The following is a 21,065-nucleotide window of genomic DNA, read 5'->3' on the forward strand; positions in this document are numbered from 1 at the left end:
CTGTATTGTAGCCAAATTTGCTAATGATACAAAGATAGGTAGGAAAGCAAGTTGTAAGGAGGATACAAAGAGCCTGTAAAGGAATATAGCTTGGCTAAGTAAGTGGGTAAAAAGTTGGCAGATGAAGTATAATGTAGGAAAATGTGAGGTTGTCCATTTTGACAGGAAGATTAAAAAAGCAGATTATTATTTAAATGGAAAGAGGCTGCAGAATGTTGTGGTACAGAGGGATCTGGGTGTCCTTATACATGAATCACAAAAGGTTAGCATGCAGGTACAGTAAACAATTAGGAAGGCAAATGGAATGTTGGCCTTTATTGCAAGAGGGATGGAGTATAAGAATAGGGAAATCTTGCTACAGGTCGTTGGTGAGATTGGACCTGGAATACTGTGTACAGAGAACTGAGTGGATTCCTGGAATGAAGGAGTTGTCTTATGAGGAAAGATTGAGCAGGTTGGGCCTGTGCTAACTGGAGTTCAGAAGAATGAAGTGATCTTATTGATGGGACTTGACAGGGTAGATGCTGAGGGGATGTTTTCACTCATGGGGAATCTAGAACTTGGGGCCACAGTTTAAAAATAAGGGATGTCCCATTTAACACAGAAATGAGGAGGAATTTCTTCTTTCAGAGGGTTGTTAGTTTTTGGATATTTCTAACCCAGAGAGCAGCGGAGGCTGGGCCATTGAATATATTCGAAGCTGAGTCACAGAATTTTGATCTACAAGGGAGTCAAGGGTTATGGGATCAGGCGGGAAAGTGGAGTTAAACCCACAATCAGATCAGCCACGATCTCATAGAATGGCAGAGCAGGCTTGAGGGGCCGAATGGCCTACTCTTGCTCCTAATTTGAATGATCTTATGAAGACTACCATTATATCACCCCTTAGTTATCTCTTTTCTAGGGACGATGTCTTTCCCATAGATCTGATGACCCCCCCCCACTCCCACCCAACCCCATTCTGATCAGCCCCATGTTTTTGATTCCCTCACTTGGGAGGGTCTCCCATTAAGGGACAGGGTTGCTGAGAGACTGTCGAGTTTAGGCTGGGGACACGGGTAACATTCAACTCCTTTCCTTCTGACGGATTTTAGCTACAAGGTTAGGTTGGAGAAGCTGGGGTTGCTCTCCCTGCAGCGAGGGAGATTGAAGGGTGATTCGATAGAGGTGTACAGGATAATGAGCACCTTGGATAAGGTAGACAAGGAAAAGCTGTTCCCATTGGCTGATGGTACAAGGACTGGGGGACACAGATTTAAAGTTTTGGACAAGAGATACAGGGGGGGGTGTGAGGAAGAACATTTTTATACAGTAAGTGGTAATGACTTGGAACTCACAGTTCACGAGGGCGGTGAAGCAGAGACAATGAATAATTCCAAAAGGAAATTAGATGGGTGCTTGATGGAAATAAACTTACAGGGTTACGGGGATAGGGCAGGGGGGATGGTACTGACTGGATTGCTCTGCGGGGAGCCAGTATGGGTTCGATGGGCTGAATGACCTCCTTCTGTGCCATAAATAACTCCATGACCTTCAGTGTCCTAAAATCCAAAAGTGGTATCAACAATACTCTTCTGCCTTCCTTCAACCTCATCTTTTCCATCCCCTCACGAATTTGGGACTCTTCTCCCCCCACCCCACCCCCCCCAACCCCCCGACCCCCCCCACCCCCTCCACCACCCCCATCAGGTTTTCCTTCTCGTGCAGGTGAAGGCTTTTAAAACCCAACTTGGCATCATCAACTCCTTCATGTCCTTTCACCTCCCCACTCGACATCGAGCAATTTGACCCTCAGTTAAAGAAAAACTCGATTGTTCCAAATCTCAGTCAGACAAAGTGCAACTTTTGTTTTTTGCTGTGAGACTAAGTGGAAACACCACAACTTCCAAAATTAATCAGCTTTCATCCTACCATACTCAATATCTGGAATCCCAGGCTAACAATGAGTTACAATCTCTAGGCCTGGCCATATATCTTCTCGGCCGTGACTGCACCATAGTTTATCTCAGGGCTTTGCAGGGAGGAAATAGCTTAGAGAATAGAAATTTATTCTGTCTATATACAGAGGTAGAAATAACAAATAGCTTTGCTGATCCTGGTCCGATTTGTCTAGGGTTTTGATCCCCAATGGATCCAGTTTGTAGCCACTTTCCTTCCATATTCAGAAAAAATTGGAACTTGTACTTATAAACCTCAGGACATCCTAAAGCACTTTACAACCAATCAGATTCTTTTGAAGTGCAGTGGTGTGGTGTACTGAAATGCTTGTGCACAGTAAGCTCCTACAAACAGAAAATGAAATCAGTGGCTCAATAACCTATTCTGAATGACTTTGGTTGAGGGATTAAAATTGGCCAGGACTCTTCCTCGAACAGCGCCATGGGATCTTTTGCACCCACCTGAGTCGGCCAGACCCAGGGCCTGGGGTTAATGTCTCATCTGAAAGACAGCAACTCCAACAGTGCAGCACTCCCTCAGCAGTGAGCGTGTCAGCCCAGATTGTGTCTTGGTGAGACATGAACCCACAACCTTCGGTCTCAGGTGAGAGTGTTACCACTGAGCCATGGCTGACACTTTGCAAACTTATTCATCATCCTAAATGGACGCCCACAGGCATGAGAAAGCATTTGCTGAAATTATTTTCCACCTGGTTATAGAATTACATGCATCACTGCCTCACCCAATGTGATACCATCACAGACAAATGTCTCATTCAGCACTTGCTCCCTCCCAAACCAAAGACTTGCCAGTTTTTTTCTCCAGGTTTAAATAGATTAAGCTAAGGAAAGGTAAGGGTTCTAGTTTTTATTTAAAGTACATAAATAATTTAACTTTTTTTTTTACTGTATTTAACTTAAAGTAAGGGGGTTTTTTTTTCCAACTAGAGGCATGGCAGGGCAGCTCAGTCCCATGTTATGTACCACCTGCAACATGTGGGAAGTCCTAGACGCTCCTTGCGCTCTGACTGACCACGTGTGCAGAGAGTGCCACCAGGTGCAGCTACTTGAGCTCCGAGTTTCGGGGCTTGAGCGGCAGCTGGAGACACTGGTCAGGAATTTCCCCTCGGCGATTTGGGGGCGGGGCCCGGTCGCCGAGGGGAAAATGACGGCGAGAGGAATCCCTGACGTCATCCCGGTCCATTTAAACTTTTAGGAAGGTGGGCGGGCAGTGAAATCAGCTGTCTGCCTGCCAACCTGTCAATGGCCAATTGAGGCCATTGACAGGCTATTTAAAGTAATTAAAGACCTGCCCGGCCAACCTTAAGGCTGGCGGGCAGGCCAGGAGCCCCAGAGGGCTCCAGATTATTGATGAAACTTCATCCACTGGCGGGATGAAGTTTCATGTCCGTTTTGTAAAAAATTAATAAAGTTTATGTGGTCTTTACTAACATGTCCCATCTCGTGTGACATTGTGTCATGAGGGGGACACGTTAATAATTTTTTAATGTTTCTATTTTTAACATTTTTTCCACTTTCAGTAACCTCCCTGAGACAGGACTTTGCCTCAAGGAGAAGTGCGCACTTTGACAGATAGGGATTCCCCTCTCCCCGGGAACAAGGAGTGCATAGCGCTTCCCATCGGGGATGCCGCTGGGTGGGCCTTAATTGACCCGCCCACTTAAAATGGCGTTTCAGTGGCAGGGGTCGGTTGCCTGCCCACCACCAAGCCAGTGGGGTCCACCTGCCATCCAAGGGCAAGATTCTGCCCACTGAGGTGCATCTGTGAAGCTGAGAGTTTCGTGGATAGCACGTTTTTAGACGTGGTCACCCCACAGCTTACGGACGTGCAGACAGAGAAGGAATGGGTGACCATCAGCCAGAAGAAAGGTGTCAGGCAGGTAGTCAGGAAATCCCCAGGGTGCATCTCGCTCCAGAACCGTTTATCTGTGTTGGAAAATGGTGAGAGTGACGGTTCCTCTGGAGAGTGCAGCCACGCTCATGGCACTGTGAGTGGCTCAGCTGCACAGGGGGGGAGGAAAAAGAGGGGAAGAGCAATAGTGGTAGGAGACTCGATAGTAAGGGGAACAGACAGACGTTTCTGCGGCCGTAGACGTGACTCCAGGATGGTATGCTGCCTCCCTGCTGCCAGGGTCAAGGATGTCACTGAATGGCTGCAGGGCATTCTAAAGGGGGGGAGGGCAAACAGACAGAGATCGTGGTACATATTGGTAACAACGACATAGGTAGAAAGAGGGGTGAGGTCCTGCAAGCAGAATTTAGGGAGCTAGGAAACAGATTAAAAAACAGGTCCTCAAAGGTAGTAATCTCTGGATTACTTCCGGCGCCACGCCCTAGTGAGTATAGAAATAGGAGGTTAGTCCAGATGAATGCGTTGCTGGAGAGATGGTGCAGGAGGAAGGGCTTTAGATTTCTGGGATATTGGGACCGTTTCTGGGGGCGGTGGGACCTGTACGAGGCGGACAGGTTGCACCTGAACTGGAATGGGACCAACATCCTTGTGGGGAGGTTTGCTCGTGCTGTTGGGGAAGGTTTAAACTAACTTGGCAGGGGGATGGGAACCTGAGAGGGGGTTCAGCAGAGGTAGATGCACAGCCAAAATTAGAAGAGAGAGCAAGTGAGTCTGGAATGACCACAGCAAGTGGACAACAGCATCAGAATGACCACAGCAAGTGGACAACAGCATCAGAATGACCACAGCAAGTGGACAGCAGCATCAGAATGACCACAGCAAGTGGACAGCGGCATCAGAATGACCACAACAAGTGGACAACAGCATCAGAATGACCACAGCAAGTGGACAGCAGCATCAGAATGACCACAGCAAGTGGACAGCGGCATCAGAATGACCACAGCAAGTGGACAGCGGCATCAGAATGACCACAGCAAGTGGACAACAGCATCAGAATGACCACAGCAAGTGGACAGCAGCATCAGAATGACCACAGCAAGTGGACAGCGGCATCAGAATGACCACAGCAAGTGGACAACAGCATCAGAATGACCACAGCAAGTGGACAACAGCATCAGAATGGCCACAGCAAGTGGATAGCAGCATCAGAATGACCACAGCAAGCGGACAGCGGCACCAGAATGACCACAGCAAGCGGACAGCAGCACCAGAATGACCACAGCAAGCGGACAGCAGCACCAGAATGACCACAGCAAGCGGAGAGCAGCACCAGAATGACCACAGCACGTGGACAGCAGTGTTGGCTGAAAGATGGCTCTTCAATTTGTCTTTATGTAGCACCTCTGACACGGTAAAACGCCATTGGCAGAATTTTGCCCTTGGCGGGGGTGCTCGGCAGAGGTGGGTGGGAAGCCGACCGCTCATTGCGATCGGCACCGCACCGCGATTTTACTTGGCGAGCGGCAGCGCTGCTTGTGCGGGCAGAGGTAGGCGTGCGAGCGGGCCTAGCGCGAATTTGGGGCGTGCGTGCGAAATCTCCCTGAGGCACGGAGCTGTGTCACGGAGATGAAGCGCCGTTTAAAAAAAATAATGACAAGAATAAAAATGCCATAAAACGTGCCCCCTCAAGTGACTCTGTCACATGTGACTCGTGACTCTGTCACATGAGCAGGGACATATTTTTAATTCAAGTGTAAAACTTTTATTTTATTTTTATTTGCTTTAGGAAACCTCATCCCGCCCGTGGATGGAGGTTTCCTAAAAAGCGTAAAGGCCGCTTGGCCTTTTCGCCTGCCTGCCCACCGTAAGGTTGGACGGGCAGTGTAAATTTGAAATTAATTACCTTTTAAATGGCCTTAATAGGCCTTTTAATTGTCGGCAGGCGCGCTGTCGAGCGAAATATCGCAGGACTACGCGATGACATCAGAACGCTCGCCCGATGTCATCGCGCGTCATTTTACACTCAGCCAGGATGGGCAGGCAGCGAGCTCAATATTCTGCCCTATGGTAAAAACATGGTAAAATATTGGGACAGGGTGGTCAAAGGGATAAGAAACACCTTGAAAGAGGAGAGAGAGAGAGGTGGACTGGTTTAGGGAGGAAATTCCAGAACTTAGGGCCCAGGCAGCTGAAGGTATGGCCACCAGTGGTGGAATAACGAAACTGGGGAGATGTGCGAGAGACCGGGATTGGGGAAGCACTGAGATCGGAGGGTTGCAGGAGTTACAGAGGTAGAAACAATGCCCTACTCAGTCACAGTCAAGACCATGGCTCAAAGCCACAGGCCTCATGGTGGAGTGTGTATCACTCTGTCGCAAGTCAAACAAGCAACTGCATTTAAAATAATAATATGTAAAAAAACACCCCAGCCTGTCAAAACCTGATAAATGTTCTCATTTGTCAAGAACTTTTTTTTCCGTTCGAGTCAGGATTATAGCTGAAATAGACACTTTCAGCCTGTAAGATAAAGGAGCTAATTTGCAAGTCCCTGCACTGCAGACCAATCAATCATCCATTTAGCAACACAATTAAACACAAGAAAACAAAATCCTCAAGTAATCACTCATCAAACAGATATTTTACTCAAATCTATACATTTCTCCAAGGGCCCAGGTAGCAGTGACTTGCTTTCTACAATGTGACTGGGGCAAGATGGAGGCCAACGGGGGTCCATGTGGAATGGTGACTGAGACAAAATAGCTTTTCACACAGTTAAAATGGTGACCAATAATTAAGTCCTCAGCTCTGGAGTGCTCCACACAATCGGGCTGAATTTTATGGAGGCGGCAGGGGTTTCACCTGCCGGCTGGAGTGCCTGCAAGAGCCCCACGTTGCCTCTTTTTGGAAAGGCCCCGCCACATCGTGTGCCACTCAGGCACTTAACTGGACAGCAACGGGCCTTCCCCGGGATCAAGGACCCCGGAGCTGAAGTCATCATCCACCTGGTCACTGACGTCCAGTCCGTGGACTTAAACGTGGGGGAATGAGTTTCTTGATGCTCTGGGTCTCCCCCCTCAACAACTCACTGACACCTTGCTCATGTGGCCATTCTTCACATTTTCCAGGCTGGATTCGCAATGATAGCAACACAACCAATCTGAGCCCCTCCCCGCCTAGGCCTTCCAGAGTGCTCTGCGATAAGGAAAAGAGAGTCTAAATATCCATTGAAAAGTGCCCACGGAGCTAACATTACTGCGTCCATATGACCAATCACTTGTAGATATTCATAATTGATCCAGACTGTGTGCCCATCTTCCAAAAGGAAAAGTGAGAGAGAGCGACCATGTCACACGCAGTTATATGGAGTGCTGAGGGACCCCATTCCTCAGCATATCCTATAGTTGCTAATCTCAAACTCTGTCACTTCCCACGTGTTTGTGACTGTAGCTTAGAGCTGACAGTGACAGCTGGTGGCAGTGAAAGGATTCCCGAAACACTTGTTCAGCAGACAGCCCACTCACTCCCTCTGAAGCAGTCAAGGCTACATAAACTTCCACACTCCAAACAGGATGGAATCCGTGATGGGCCATTTTCACAAGGAATGGATGCCGGAACATTGGGAGTCCCGTGCAGTTATATGAGAATTAGAGCTAAACGCTATTCGCTAAAAAAAAAGCCAATGAAGCACCTTTTCAAAACGTAGGGAACACGCCGGCCAATTTGCGCACAGCAAGATCCAACAAACACACTCACTTTTCCAGGACTGCTTTATCCAATTCAGGGTCGTAGGGGATCGGAGCCTATCCCGACAGGCAGTGGGCACAAGGTAGGGTACACCCTGGACAGGTGACCCACCCTTCCATCCCACAAACAGCAATGAGATAATGACCAGATAGTTTGTTTCTGTGACAGTTCAGCAATAAAGGCTGACCAGGGCACTGGGGAGGACTTCCCTATTCTTCTGGAAATAGTACAGTGGGGTCCTGTATGTTCACACGACCTCAGTATAACGTCTCATCCAAAAGACAGAAAATGGCCCATGAGAAGGAATGGGATAAGTTACAGGGAATGACATTGAGAAGGTGAATATAAGCAGGTTCAAGAGATTATTCTGATGTAGTGTTTGTCCTCTAACATGAACCCCTCTCTCTGTTCCTTCTCTCTCTCTCTGATGCTGAGTAGCGCACTCTATAATTCCGCCACCTTTCGTTTTGATTTCACATTGCTAACGTGTTGATATTTCCCGTGGAAGGGGAGGTGTGATGGATCGAGGAAGACAATACGACAGTTGGGGAGGGAGGAATGTGTAAGGCGAGGTTGGGTTATGTCAGAAAGGGAGACTAATAAGTTTTATTCTCTTCCTAAAAATTATGTGGGAACAATTTTAAGTCAACTGATCCAGAGTAAATGGGGTGGCAGTGGACTTAAAATAGCACAGAGTCACTCACTAACCCCACTGACAGGGACAGCTCCTCCGACTGCCAACTTAGGGTCTTTGCCTGTTCAGGTGGGAAGCCACCTGTAAATGAGCTCAATGGACTGAATGGCTCTCGCTGTGAGATAGAGCCCCAACAGAAAACTTGAATTAAGAATGTATCAAACCCAATGGGGGTGTTTAAAAAGGAAGAGGGAAACTTACTTGGGAAGCAAGAGAATTCCAGGATATGGTGAAAGGACAGGGAATCACGATTTAAAAAATTGAAGCTGGCATGGTTAATATGATGGAGTGGGCCCAATAGGCCAAAGGTCATTTCAATGGACAGAATGGATGTTCGATGGGCTGAATGGTGGGCTCAATGGGCTGAATAGCGGACTCCATGGATTGAACAATGGATTCGTTTAATCACACAGCCCAGAAAGGAAGCCATTAATGGGCACCATGATGGATTCGATGGGCCAAATGGTCAAGTTGATGAGCTGAATGGTTGGCCAGAGACCCTATATCTGCACTGTACAGTCCTGCAGAGCTGGGAAGTGGTTCATTGCTTCACCTACAGCAACGTGACTTCACAGCCTTCTTAAATAATTAAAAACCATATACATATTATTATTATCGGAAAGGTTTCTGAAGTCAGCAACAGGGGTCAGGCACCCACTTCCCACTGGGCACTCACAATGGAGGAGTCGATTCCGATTACAGTTGTTGATAAGGAGGATTGGCTCCCTCGCCAGAGGAAATACTTTCATGTTTTTTTTAATTGACACCTTTTCACCATTCATGGCCTGTTGCCAATTCTCTTAAACGTCAGAATGGGAACGAATTACAATGCAGAGAGCTGAACCACCAAATGCGTAAACCTATCTCGGGACTCCTGAGACAGCTCTGAAATTCTGAAACGATCCACGGCCGATAATAAATTAAACCCGAGGTTGATACATCTTCCCTAACTGTAGAGTCTTTAACCATGTGTTAGTTTAGAATTTAATGGGAGCGATAGATCACAGAGTGTGGACTCTGCAAAGTTAAGTGGAAACCATCTCCTGTAGCAGTCCCCAGGCAGCTATCTTGACCCAGCCCTTAGCGTAACAAAGAACAACTCATTAAGAACAGTATCTTTTTTTCCCCTCTCTCTCTACAGGCGATATAATTTATAATTTAAAATGATCAAGGATGAAATCTTAATTACAAATCCAATTAAACTGTATTACACTGCATTCCTTAAAAATTCACTTTGATGCAAGGAAGGTTTTTAACACTTGGAGCATCTCTTTACAAATATCCACACGCTTATTGAGTTCAGATCCGATTTTTCTTTTTAGATTTTAGTGATTTGCATTTGTATTGTCTCTCTTATGACCTCAAGATAACCCCAGAGTATTTTATAGCCAGTGAAGTGCAATCGCTGACAACCAATTTGTGCACAGCAAGTTCCCACAAACAGCAATGATTGGATAATCTGTTTCTGTAGTGATCTTTGTTGAGGGATAAATATTCACCAGGACACTGGGAGAACTCCCCTGCTATTCTTTAAATAATGGCTACGGGATTTTTCTACCCCCCCAAGTGAGGGTCTCAGTTCAACGCCTCATCCGAAAGGCAGCACCGCCAACAGTGCAGCACTCCAACAGTACAACATTGGAGTGTCAGCCTATTATGTGCTGGAGTCTCTGGGGAGGGCCTTGAACCCACAGCCCATGTGCAACAACTGACACCTAATGATTATGAATTATTACAACACTAGTACTCATTGGACATTGTATTTGAAAGCTCCTCTCCTTTGTGTTGGTCACCTCACTTCCCCCTTGCGATGCTATATGTCAGCACAGCTCAGTGGGTAGCACTCTCTCACTTCTGAGACAGAAGGCTGTGGGTTTAGGTCCCACTGCAGAGACCTGAGCACAGAAATCTAAGCTGGCACTCCCAGTGCAGTGCTGAGGGAGTGCTGCACTGCCAGAGGTACTGCTTTTCAGATGCGTTGTCAAACTGAGGCCCTAGCTGTCCTCTCAGGTAGAGTTAAAAGTCCCTTGGCACTATTTCAAAGAAGATCAGGGGAGTTATCCCCAGTGTCCTGGCCAATATTTATCCTTCAATCGAATAAAATAAATAAAAAGCACATTGGTCATTATCATTCAAGGCATTCCAGAGGACATTAGATGATTATTTGAATAGAAACAATGCGCAAGGGTACGGGGAGGAGACAGGGCAAAGGCACTAGGTCATAATGCTCATTTGGCGAGCTGGTGCAGACATGATGGGTCGAATGGCCTCCTTCTGTGCCTTAAGATTCTGTGATCATATTGCTGTTTGTGGGAGCTTGCTGTGCACAAATTGGCTGGTGTATTTCCTACATTACAATAGTAACTACACTTCAAAAGAACTTCCTTGGGCATAAAGTGCCCATCTTGTGGTTGAGAGTCTTTTAGGCTAAAGCTGACACTGTACAAGGAGTAAAACAAGGGCAGGCTGGGGAATGGGATGCTGGTGCGAGTCCTTTGCTGTTGATGAAAGTGATTGACTAACAGAGTTACAGGGGAGGTGATGGTGTAGTGGTACTGTCACTGGACAAGTGTTCTAGAGACCCAGGGTAATGCGACCCCGGCAGATGGTGAAATTTGAATTCAATAAAAATCTGGAATTAAACAAAGAAAAGCACAGGAACAGGCCCTTTGGCCCTCCAAGCCTGCGCCGATCATATTGCCTGTCAAACTAAAACATTTTGCACTTCTGGGGTACATACCCCTCTTTTCCCATCCTATTCATGTATTTGTCAAGCTGCCTCTTAAACACCACTATCGTACCTGCTTCCACCACCTCCTCTGGCAGCGAATTCCAGACACTCACTACCCTCTGCGTAAAAAACTTGCCCCGCACATCTCCTCTATAGTTTTCTCCTCTCACCTTAAATCTATGTCCCCTAGTAATTGACTCTTCCACACTGGGAAAAAGCTTCTGACTATCTACTCTGTCCATGCCACTCGTAATTTTGTAAACTTCTATCAAGTCGCCCCTCAATCTCCGTCACTCTAGTGAGAACAATCCGAGTTTCTCCAACCTCTCCTCATAGCTAATAACCTCCAGACCAGGCAGCATCCTGGTAAACCTCCTCTGCACCCTCTCCAACACCTCCATATCCTTCTGGTAATGTGGAACCAGAATTATACGCAATATTCCAAGCGTGGCCTAACCAAGGTTCTATACAGCTGCAGCATGACTTCCCAGCTTTTATATTCAATACCTCTGCCAATGAAGGCAAGCTTGCCTTATGCCTTCCTGACTACCTTATCCACCTGCGTTGCCACTTTCAGTGACCTGTGGACCTGTACACTCAGATCCCTTTGCCCGTCAATGCACTTAAGGGTTCTGCCATTTACTGTATAATTCCTACCTGTATTAGACCTTCCAAAATGCATTACCTCGCATTTGTCCGGATTAAACTCCATCTGCCATTTCTCCACCCAAGAGTCCAACCGATCTATATCCCGTTGTATCCTTTGACAATCCCCTTCACTATCTGCAACTCCTCCAACCTTAGTGTCGTCTGCAAACTTACTAATTAGCCCAGTTACATTTTCCTCCAAATCATTTATGTATACTACAAACAGCAAAGGTCCCAGCACTGATCCCTGCGGAACACCACTAGTCACAGCTCTCCATTCAGAAAAGCACCCTTCCACTGCTACCCTCTGTCTTCTATGACCAAGCCAATTCTCTATCCATCTTGTCAGCTCACCTCTGATCCCGTGCGACTTTACCTTCTGTACCAGTCTGCCATGAGGGACCTTGTCAAAGGCCTTACTGAAATCCATGTATATAACATTCACTGCCCTTCCATCGTTGATCATCTTTGTCACTTCCTCAAAAAACTCGATCAAGTTAGTGAGACACGACCTCCCCTTCACAAAACCATGCTGCCTCTCACTAATACGCCCATTTGCTTCCAAATGGTAGCAAATCCTGTCACGAAGAACCTTCTCCAATAATTTCCCTACCACTGACGTAAGGCTCACCGGCCTGTAATTTCCTGGGTTATCCCTGCTACCCTTCTTAAACAATGGAACAACATTAGCCATTCTCCAGTCCTCTGGGACCTCACCTGTAGCCAGTGAGGATACAATGATTTCTGTCAAGGACCCAGCAATTTCCTCTCTTGCCTCCCTCAGTACTCTGGGGTAGATCCCATCTGGCCCTGGGGAGTTATCCACCTTAATATTCTTCAAGACGCCTAACACCTCCCCTTTTTTGATCTCAGCATGATCCAGGCTATCTACACACTCTTCCCTAGACAAATCGACCGTTAAGTCCTTCTCTTTGGTGAATACTGATGAGAAGTATTCATTTAGTCTCTCTCCCATTTCTTCTGGCTCCACACACAGATTCCCACTTCTGTCCCTGAGTGGACCTACCCTTTCCCTGGCTACCCTCTTGCTTTTTATATATATATAAAAGGCCTTGGGATTTTCCTTAATCCTGGTTGCCAATGACTTTTCATGACCCCTTTTAGCTCTCCTGACTCCTTGGTTAAGCTTCTTCCTACTTTCTTTATATTCTCCACGGGCTTCAATTGTTCCCAGCCTTCTAGCCTTTACGAATGCTTCCCTTTTCTTTTTGACTAATCTCACAATATCCTTCACTATAGAAGGTTCCTGAAACTTGCCATACTTATCCTTCATCCTAGCAGGAACATGCCGGTCCTGAATTCCTATCAGCTGACGTTTGAAAGCCCCCCAAATGTCAGTTGTTGATTTGCCCTCAAACATCCGCCTCCAGTCTAGATTCCTCAGTTCCTGCCTAATATTGTTATAATTAGCCTTCCCCCAGTTAAGCACCTTAACCCGAGGACTCCTATTATCCTTATCTACCTTATCCACCTGTACCTTGAAACTTACTGAATTATGTTCACTTTTCTCGAAATGCTCCCCTACCGAAACTTCGATCACCTGGCCGGGTTCATTCCCTATTACCAGGTCCAGTATTGCCCCTTCCTTAGTTGGACTATCTACATATTGTCTCAGGAAGCCCTCCTGGATGCACCTTACAAAGGTCTGATGATGACCACGAGACCATTGCCAAATGTCAGGAAAAACCCATCTGGTTCACTAATGTCCTTTAGGGGAGGAAATCTGCTGTCCTCACCTGGCCTGGCCTACAGGTGACTCCACACCCACAGCAATGTCCATGTCTATGAACAAGGGCAGTTAGGGATGGGTAATAAGTGCAGGTCTAGCCAGTGGTGCCCACATCCCATGAATTAATTTTTTAAAAGGGCTGAGAGGTTGCAGTTATCAGGAAAAACTGAAGCGATGCCACTTTCTAGGTGAGGGGTGATTGATAGAGACCTTTAAAGTTTATGAAGGGGCTTAATAAGGTAGACATAGAGAAGATGTTTACACTTATAAGGGACACCAAAACTGGGGCCTTCAAAATAAGATGATCGTCAATCAATCTAATGGAATACAGGAGAAACTTCAGGGTGGTGAGAACGTGGTCCTATGACCACAGGGAGTGGCTACAAGTGGGGAACGTGAGCCTGAAGGGAACAAGGTGAGAGTTGAGTCGGTAAAATGGTGGCAGAGAGGTAGCGGAAGTATCTTTCAGAGGTTGGTTTCTAAGAAAAAATCGAAGATGCCGGAGGCAAGAGAGCACAAACCTGAGACAGTTCAGCAAGTCCCCAGAGCAACCGCCAAAGACACTCCCGGAGGCAGAGTGCGAGTGTCAGGGAAAGAGGTAAAATAAACCTAAAGCAATGTTAGCACAGCACCAGGTAAGGAGCTGAGCAGTTGGTGAGTTATTTTATGTACAGATCAGGAACATGTCTTAAGTTTATTTCTGGTAAGGAGTCTAACAAACAGGGGAATGGCAGGGTACATCAGTCATAATGAATGCAATCCCAAAAAAGCTGTGGACTGCAGGAAGATATCAACGAACTGGTCCGGTGGACAGAAAAGTGGCAAATAGGATTCAGTCTGGAGAATTGTGAGGGAATGCGTTAGGGGGTACAAACAAGGCAAGGGAATAAATGATAATGGTGTGACACTGAGAAAACTAGGAGCAGAAGGGTGTAGGAGTGCATGTCCACACATCTCTGAAAGCTGCAGGACAGGCAGAAAAAGGGAGTGAAGGAGACCAATGGGATTGTTTCCTTTATGGTGCAGGGAACAGAATAAAAGTCTAGTTAGGTCACAGCTAGAGCACTGCATTATGTTCTGGTCATCACATTACAGGAAGGATGCGATGCACTAGGTCGAATACAGAGGAGATTTACAAGGATATTACCAGGACTGGGGAATTTTAGTGATGGTGAAAGGCAGATAGGCTGAGGTTGTTTTCTTTGGAACAGAGGAGGCTGAAGGAAGATTTAATTAAGGTGTATAAAATGATGAGGGGCCTGGATAGAGTGGATGGGAAGCGCCTATTTCCCTTAGTGATGAGCTAAAAAAACACACAGCAAAGATTCAAAGTAATTGGTGGAAGGATCAGAGGGCAGTTGAGGAGAATTTTTTTCACTCAAAGGATGGTGGGGATCTGTAACTCACTGCCTGAAAGGGTGTTAGAGGCAGAAACACTCATCACATTTAAAAAAAAATACTTGGATACGCACTTGAACTGCTGCAACCTACAAGGCTATGGACCAAAAGCTGGGAAATGGGATTAGGCTGGATAGCTCTGTTCAGTTTGCACAGACATGATGGGCTGAATGGCCTCCTTCTGTGTTCTAAATTTCTATGATTTCATGATTGATGTGACTAATATAAATGCATTTTAAGGGAAGCTAGATAAGTACAGGAGGGAGTTAGGAGGATAGGGTGAGATGAAGAGGAACAAAAGGAAACTCCTGTGAAGTATAAAGACTAGCACAGACCCAATGGGCCAAATGGTTTGTTTCACTGCTGTAAATTCTCACTAACTCACCAAAGCTCCTTAGACAGCACCTTCTAAACCCACAACCTTTACCACCTAGAAGGACAAGGGCAGCAGACACATGGGAACACCACCACCTGGAATTTCTCCTCCAAGTCACTCACCATCCTGACTTGGAAACATATCCACCGTTTCTTCACTGTCGCTGGGTCAAAATTCTGGAACTCCCTCCCTAACAGCACTGTGGGTGTACCTACACCACATGGACTGCAGCGGTTTAAGAAGGCAGCTCACCACCACCTTCTCAAGGGCTATTAGGGATGGGCAATAAATGCTGGCCCAGCCAGCGATGCCCACATCCCATGAAAGAATAAAAATAATATGACCCACAATTAGATTTTATTGAGAGACCCCAGTACCAGTGAGAGTGGGCAGGGGGATATGGTTACATCTGTCCCTGTGACCTGTGTCTGCCCCTAACAGAGTTCTGGGTGAACAAAACAGCTTCAGTAAATTACCCCTTTGATATTTGGTATGGAATTTCTGAGACTTCCAACTAAAAGAACAAGATGCCAGCTAACCTCAGCCCCACTCTCTCTGGCATCCTGACAACATGGCATAATAGGCACAAAGGTGTCACCCATGACTCAATGGGTAGCACTCCTGCCTCTGAATCAGAAGATCATGTTTTTCAATGCAGAGACTGCAGCACACAATCCAGGCTGAGAATCTCTGTGGCAGTACTGGGGGGTAGCTGCACTGTCGGAGGGTCTGACTTCCAGCTGAGACACAGCGCCATTCCGAAGGTGGCCAAGGGAGTTTTCCAGGCCAAAACGTACTCCTCAACCAACACCTGGAACAGATTATCTGGTCATTTATTTCACTGCTCTTTGTCTGTGTTTCATGCAAATGACTAGACTTCAACAACACCCACAGCATACCTTTTATATTATCCCTTTAACATATTAGCCTTCTCCTCTCCAAGGAAAGGTTAAGAGGAGACTTGGTAGAAGTTTTCAACATCATGAGTAGATAGGGAGAAACTGTTCCCGCTCGTAAATGGATCGAGAACCAGAGGGCACAGTTTTAAAGTGTTTTGCAAAAGAAGCAAATGTGAGGTGAGAAAAAACTTTTTCACACAGCGAGTGGATAGGGTTTGGAATGCACTGCCTGGAAGTGTGGTGGAGGCAGGTTCAATAGAGGCATTCAAGAGGGCATCTAAATAGAAACAATGTGAAGGGCTACGGAGAAAAGGCAAGAGATTGGCACTAAGTTAAAATGCTCAGACAGCCAGTGCAGACATGATGGGCTGAATGGCCTCCTTCTGCACTGTAACAGTTCAGTGATTCTGTGATATTAAAACACCCCACAGTGCTTCACAGGTGTGACTATCAAATGAGGAAGTTATCCAGATAAGGAAATATTAGGACACCTGACCAAAAGCTTGGTCAAAGGAGTAGGTTTTAAAGAGCCATCTTAAACGAGGAAAGAGAGGTAGAGAGGTTTAGAGAGGGGATTAGGGTCTAGGTTGCTGAAAATAATCATGATGGAGCAATTAAAATAGAGGATGAGAAAGAGGCCACAGTTGGAGGAACGCAGAGAACTCGGAGGGTTGTGGGGCTGGAAAAGTTAATGGAGATAGGAAGAGGACAGGCCATGGGAGGATTTGGAGACAAGGATGAGAATTTGAAAATTGAGGCTTTGAAAGTATTCCATTGACTGCAATGCAATTTGAGACATCCTCAGATCATGAAAGGTGCTATATAAATGCAAGTTCTTTCTCACCAAAGAAAATTTACTAATTGTTCAAACACTGCGATGACAACAGACCGTAATCAAATCTCAGAGACAAAAAACATTGAGTAAGGAGGGCCATTGATTAACAGACCATGAACAAACTGCTTGGATTCAACTCACTTCATGTATCAGAAAGACCTTAGCAAAGCTTCACTGTTTTTTTAAATTTATTCGCAGGATGTGGGCTTCACTGGCTAGGTCAGCATTTGTTGCCCGTCCCTAATTGCCCCTTGAGAAGGTGGTGGTGAGCTGCCTTCTTGAACCGAAGCAGACCCTGTGGTGTAGGTACACCCACAGTGCTGTTAGGGAGGGAGTTCCAGGCTTTTGACCCAGCGACAGTGAAGGAACGGTGATATATTTCCAACTCGGGATGGTGATTGGCTTGGGGGGGCGGGGGGGGGGACTTCCAGGTGGTGGTGTTCCCATGTGCCTGCTTCAGCGCAAATAAAGGAAAACTCATTTCTTCTGCAGTATGATACCAAGGCTAAAATGGTTAAATTATGAGGACAGGTTCTATAAACTAGGCTTGTATTCCCATGGGTAATCTAATTAAGGTATTTTTAAGATGATTAAGAGATTTGATAGAGTAGATAGAGCGAAACTATTTCCTCTGGCGCGTGGAGGCCAGACTGAAACTAGAGCTCAGCTGTTCGGGGGTGATATCAGGAAGCACTTCTTCACAAAGCGGGGTGGAAATCTGGAACTCTCTCTCCCAAAAAGCTGGTGAGGTTGGAAGTCAATTCATTATTTCAAAACAGATTGATTTTTGTTAGGTAAGGGTGTTAAGGGTTACTGAAACATGGTAGGTAGATGGAGTTAAGATACAGATTAGCATGATCTAACTGAATGACGCATCAGCTCGAGGGGCTGAATGGCTTAATCCTGTTCCTACATTCCTAGGGTTACACTCTATCTTTTTAACCAGCTGCCTTCTTTGATGTGACAGGTGCAGATGGCGTTGCCAGTCCTCCAGGATTACTCTGGAGTCTCCAGGAATTAAAGATTCATCTCCAGGGCAAAAAACATAGGGCATTACAAAGAAATTGGTGTACTTTCTTCATTTGCATTCATTACTTTTTAAAAATATTGAAGATGGAAGAAAAGGCTGTGTGATTGACAGTCAAGAACCGTTCTGTCAGATAAAGAAGAGTCTGTTTGCTTGCCAATTGACAGTAGGTAGGCGGTGCACAGTGAGATGGACGACCAATGGCTATGGGGGCAGGGAATTTGGAAGTGCGGGGTCATGGTGAAAGCTCTTGGAATATGTCCACCAGAGTTGGCAACTCTAATGCCAGGGCAAGGAGGAGAAGAGTCTGATCAGTAAGATTCACATTGTGTACTTGCAAAGTCTTTGCCTCGTTGCTCTATTTTGAAGAAGAGTAGAGGAGTTCTCCTCAGTATTCCGCTCAATATTTATCCCTCAAGCAATATCCATTATCTGGCCATTAGCAGGTTGCTATGTATGGGACCTTGCTGCGCACAAATTGGCTCCTGCCTTTCCTACATTACAAAAGTGACTACACTTTAAAAGTACTTCATTGGCTGTGAGATGCTTTTGGTGGCGGAGTGGTATTGTCACTGGGCTAGTAACCCAGGGTAATGCTCTGAGGTGCAGTTCATGAACGGTCCATGGAAATACAAGTTCTTCTTCCAACACTTTCTAGGCAGAAGTTTACGGTCCCCTGCCAGCAGGTGGGCAGGCAAGGGAGTCCTAGAAAATTCCCCTGGTGACCTTCCCATCGCCCGCCCCAATGATTATTCAGCTACTGGCCACTTAAGGGCCCCTCCCCACCCAGCCACAATTTGAGGTTGGCAGAAGTACAGGAGCATGGGGAGGGCGGGGGAAGGTGGGGAAGCCCTGTAAGTCATCCTGCTTGGCAGGAAAGGGAGGGATGCCTCCATCAAGGACCCCCTCTCTCCAAGGTCAGCCCCAGCCCCCCCGCCCCACCACAGGTGCTCCCTTCCCCCAGTCTCTCCATCAAGACTCCCACCAACCCCCGATCCCACCAACCCCCCCCCCCCCACCCACCACCCCACCCCCACCCCAGCCTAATCTCCCCTCCCCGCTGTAAGACCCCTGCACTTATTGATCCCGGACTCTGGGGACTGCATGTAGTCCCAATCCTGGCCACTGATCAGCGGGGATGGGTTGCCTGTCGACTCTTTGAGCAGTGGGGTGTAAATCCCACCATCCAAAAACCCAGCCCCATGTCTGTGCTGGCCTTTTGCTTGAGCAATCTGAGGCTGCTGGCCATTCCCTCCCCTTGGCACTAAATCTTCTTCTGCTTCAAATGTTTATCCTTTCTTCACTTAAAGATTCTTCACTTCAAGATCCCATGATCTCCGCCTCAGCTAGGACAAAGAATATCACATGCTAATCGGTTTCCTTGCCCTCTTGGTGACAATCTTAAGTTACGTCCTCTCATCAAAAACACCCAACTAGGTAAAATAGTATCTCGATTCACCCTATAAAAGGCCTCACAATTTGAAAAACATCTCGCTCATTCCTCTCCGTGTAGTATACGAATACAATAAAAGTACGGCTGTCCACACTTCATGTCAACTTTGCCAGTAAAAATTCTGTCCCCATTTATAATGGTCACTATACATGTAGGTGTGTCACGCTGTAATTACACTGTTCTACCAGTGGTGGTGTTGTAGCGGATGTAATTACAGCATGAAATTTACAGAGCCAGTTTTCACTATTAATTTGAACAGAGGAGTTTATAATGGCAAATGGGAAAATAAGGACAAACTGTGCAACTTCAAAATGGGGGCTGAATAATACTTGAACAGGGGTGTACAGATAGGTCCTGTCCCCCTAACTCTGATTCAGCTGAAGATTGCAATCGATTTCAATTCCCTGTGTGCCTCACCATGGAATATCAATCAGGGGAGGCGGTGGCGAAGTGGTAATCCAGAGATCCAGGGTAATGCTCTGAGGACCAGGGTTCCAATCCCAGCAGGAGAGATGATGGAATTTGAATTCAATACAAACCTGGAATTGTCGAGTGTCATAAAAACCCATCTCATTCGCTAATGCCCTTTAGGGAAGGAAATCTGCTGTCCTTACCTACATGTGACTCCAGACCCACCGCAATGTGGTTGACTCTTAAGTGCCCTCTGAAATGGCCTAGCAAGACACTCAGTTGTATCCATCCTCTAAGTGAAACAGGATGGACCACCTGGCATCAACCTAGGCACTGCACAATGGCAAACCTAGCCCTGTCAACCCTGCAAAGTCCTCCTTACTAACATCTGGAGACTTGTGCCAAAATTGGGAGAGCTGTCTGACTAGTCAAGCAACATTCTGACATAGTCATACTCACGGAATCATATTTACAGATAATGTCCCAGACAACACCATCACCATCCCTGGCTATGTCCTGTCCCACCGGCAGGACAGACCCAGTGAAGGTGCTCACACAGGGGTATACAGTCAGGAAGGAGTTGCCCTGGGGGTCCTCAACATCGACTCCAGACCACATGAAGTCTCATGGCATCAAACATGGGCAAGAAAGCCTCCTGCTGATTACAACCTACCACCATCCCAGCTGATGAATTAGTGCTCCTCCAAGTTGAACACCACTTGGGAGGAAGCACTGAGGGTGTACAGAATGTACTCTGGGTGGGGGACTTCAATGTCCTCAGTAGCACCACCACAGACCGAGCTAGCCCGCTGGACTGGGTCTGCGGCAGATGGTGAGGGAACCAAGAGGGAAAAACATACTTGACTTCATCCGCACCAACCTGCCTGTGGCAGATGCATCTGTCCATGACAGTATCGGTAGGAGTGACCACCACACAGTCCTTGTGGAGACAAAGTCCTGCCTTCACATTGAGGATACCCTTCAACGTGTTGCATGCCACTACCACTGTGCTAAATGGGATAGATTCCAAACAGATCTAGCAACCCAAGGCTAGGCATTCATGAGACTGTGGGCCATCGGCAGTGCAGAATTTTGCTCAACCACAATCTATAACCTCATGCCCCGGCATATCCCCCACTCTTCCATTAGCACCAAGCCAGGATATCAACCCGGTTCAATGAAGAGTGCAGGAGGGCATGCCAGGAGCAGTGCCAGGCTTACCTAAAAATGAGGTATCAACCTGGTGAAGCTACAACCCAAAGCAGCATAAGCAGCAAACGATAGACAGA

The sequence above is a fragment of the Cetorhinus maximus genome, unplaced genomic scaffold (genome assembly GCF_964194155.1).
Source record: "Cetorhinus maximus unplaced genomic scaffold, sCetMax3.hap1.1 HAP1_SCAFFOLD_502, whole genome shotgun sequence".
NCBI lineage: Eukaryota > Metazoa > Chordata > Chondrichthyes > Lamniformes > Cetorhinidae > Cetorhinus > Cetorhinus maximus.